At 59.4% G+C, this 3180-nt stretch overlaps 1 protein-coding gene across 1 annotated transcript in view; it reads right to left on the bottom strand.

Annotated features, from left to right (window-relative positions):
* LOC108642955 overlaps nt 1–3180 on the bottom strand; it is a 24869-nt gene that overhangs the window by 10877 nt on the left and 10812 nt on the right. The window lies entirely within an intron of this gene.

The following is a 3180-nucleotide window of genomic DNA, read 5'->3' as shown; positions in this document are numbered from 1 at the left end:
CCAGGCTCCAGGGAGCTGTGCCAGTCTCTGTCCCCTCTCCCTCTTTTCCAAGCCCCTGCCTCCAGCCCCCCTGTGCCCACACCCTTCTCACCCCAGGGCTCCCATGTCCACCTTTGGGTGTCCAGGGGCAGCTCTGCAGCCCAAACCCAAACCATGGGAGCAGCTGCTTTGTCCGGCCAGGACGTTCCTGGGGTGTTTTCTGCAGTGAGTTACAAAGGGAGGGTGACACGGGTCCCTCCTGCCCACACCAGAGCCCACCTGGACACTCTCTATACCAGCCCTGCCCTGCTTTTTGTCACTTTTGGGTAGAAGTGGGGAGGGGGGGCAGAAGGAAGTAGGGGTGTGAGGGAAGGCAGGATGGGGCAGGGAGTGGGGAGGGGGACAAGTCCTGGCCCCGTCCTGTCCCTCCTGAGCTCTGCAGCTCAGCCCGTTCCCATCAGCACGGGCAGAGCTTTAACAAGCAAACCCCACAGCAGCCCAGGCTGGAGGGGGCAGGTTCAGCTCAGCCTGGTTTGAGCAGAGAGGAGCTCTAAGGGTCATACTCAGACTGGGGGGGCTCAAAGCCCCCCCAGCATCCCCAGTCTGTGTCTGGCACACCCCCCCAGCACCAGTGACCCCCAGTGCCCGAGCAGCACCTCGGGGGCAGGTGAGACTGGATCAGCCCCACCCCTCCCCCCCTGACAGCACAGGGCAGGCAGAGCTTCCAAGCTGAGACCTGCCCTTGGACCTTCCTCTTCCTCTGCCCAATGGGAGAAGGAACCTGCAGTGGAGCTGATCCAGCACCTGCTCAGCACCTCAGGAGGTCTGTGGCGGTGCCAGCCCAAGGGGGCACAACCTTTCCTGGTGCCCTCCTCAGCACCACAGGGACAAAGGGGTGCTTGGCCAGAGGGGGTCTACACCAGGTGACAATGAGCAACCTGGGCTAGTGGAAGGTGTCCCTGCCCGTGGCAGGGGGTTGAAGCTGGATGGACCTTAAGGTTCCTTCCAACCCAAACCATTCCAGGATTTGGTATCTCCAGCCAGCACATCTGACCCAAGGCATCCAGGGTCCCCAAGCCCAGGGACCCCCACATAAGTCACTGGTCAGGTGAGGAGGGGACAAGCAGCAATCAGGGCCAGGCTTGGTGAAGGACAATCAGTCACCCCCCTGCTGATCTCCCAGGGCAGCTCATGGCCTCCTCCATCAAGGAACACTGCCATGAATTATCTCAGTGTCCACAGGGGACAACCTGGAGCTCTGAGCCCCAGAGGGCCTGGAGGGGTCATTCCCAGTCACCCAGGACACCCTCTTGGCTGCCAGAGGGGCACAGAGTGGTCACTCCCTAAGGAGGCTGAGCACACCAGGGTGGTGGCTGGTTGGTGGTCCAAGCCCCTCTTGACCTCTCTCCCAGGAATTACCTTCCTGCTGGACAGTCAGTGGCACAGGGACATCTCCACAGCAGAGGCCTGTGCTGGGCAGGGTTCAGCTCTCACAGCAGCTTTGATCAGCCCTTTGTTACCTGCAGGGGCTCCAGCAGGTAAAGAACTGGAGTTTGGCTGTTGTACTGAAGGATTTCTCTCAGGAGGAACCTCTGAAGCCTCCTGTCTCCCAAATCTGCTCCCAGCAGGGCTACCTGATCCTGCTGCTCAGGACTGCCTTTGAGCCTTGAGTGAAGGAGGGATGGTTGTCCTTCACTCAAGGACTGAACATCTCCAAGGACAGACAGACCTCAGCTCCTCTGGGTGCCTGGCCTGGGGCTGTCCCACCCTGCTGGGCACTGAACAGCTCCTTTTCCCAATCTGCACATGGAAGCCCCACCTTGGGACACACCTGGCACCACAGGAGGGTTGGGTCCCTCCAGTTTGGAACTGCCCTTCAAGAAGGGCTGTCTAAAAGGCTGCTTTTAGACACCCCAGAACCTCCTCCCCTTGGGCCCATGCCAAGGAGAGGTCAACAGGCTCTTTCCAACTGCTCTCCAGTTACTCCACATCCTTCCTTACTGGGGACCACTCCTGCACTGGCTACAACAGCTTTCCAGAGCTTGTTGACCACATTCCTCTGGCAAACCACACATGGGGTGATGTTCTGTGGCTGGAAACACCACTGCCCAGCACCCACAGACCCCCTCCAGCAAGGCCTCTCTCCACCCCACCTCTGCTGCTGGAAGTTTCACAGAATTTGGCTGTGCTTTGGCCACCAGACACATTCCAGTGTATGGCAGAGCAGGATCTCACCTTCCACTTTATTACAAAGTTTAAAAGTTTGCTAAAAAACACCAAACAAACCATGTTAAAACCACGTGAAAAACATCTGTAAATTCTCAAAGACAACCCCCCCAAACCATGTGAGGAGCAAAAATCTCACCCCCATGACCCTCCCCTCCCAAGTCTTGGCACCTGCTTTCACTCTGGAAGGGCCAAGAACATATTCCTGCTGAAGAGAGACTTCCAGAGGGACCACTGTGTCAGCAGCTCCATGAGGAGCTAGAGGAAGCTGCTGGCTCTAAACATGGCTAGCAGAGAGGAGGGAAGATCCCAGCCCAGAACACATCAAGGGACAGTGAAGACACTGCATCCCCACCAGTTCCCAACAGGAGAAGGAAGTGTCCAAGCTGCTGGTGGTGCCAACTTCATGCTGATGGTCCTCACTCCAGCTCTTGGATGTGCTTCCTGGTCCTGACATGGAGGCTGGCTTGGCCAAATCCCTTTCCAGTCCCTTCTCATCTCCCACTTTGGTCCAGAGAGCAGCCAGGAGGTGGTTTTAGCTCGTCCAGTTGCCACAAAACGTCTCAAATACAGGGAAAGGGGCTCCTCTGGTGTCCGTGCAGCAGGTCCGGCAGTTCCCGCTCTCCTGGCCCGCCCAGCCCGGCTCCAGGTCCCGCCGGAGCACCGGGCACAGCTGGGACTCGTACCCGCTGTCCCTGCCGCGTGTCCTCTGGAGCACGGCCCTGTCCACAGCTGGGATCCTGCTGCCCTGGACACCCGCTGGCAGGGGGAGCAGCTGCACGTCCCACTCTGACTCGGAGGAGCTCCTGCCGGCGCCAGGAGCAGCTCGTGTGCTCTGTGTGCTCTGGGCAGGAGGGGGAAGGAGCCCAGGGCACGGTGCCCGCTCTGTGCTGTGCCCGGGGAGCTCAGGAGCTTCGGGGGCTGCTTTTTCTGCCGCCCTGACACAGACTGAGCAGAAACATCTGGCCCCAGCCC

Source organism: Manacus vitellinus, unplaced genomic scaffold, assembly GCF_001715985.3.
Source record: "Manacus vitellinus isolate BGI_N305 unplaced genomic scaffold, ASM171598v3 scaffold_100_pilon, whole genome shotgun sequence".
Lineage (NCBI taxonomy): Eukaryota > Metazoa > Chordata > Aves > Passeriformes > Pipridae > Manacus > Manacus vitellinus.
This window is presented reverse-complemented; position numbering and strand designations above follow the sequence as displayed.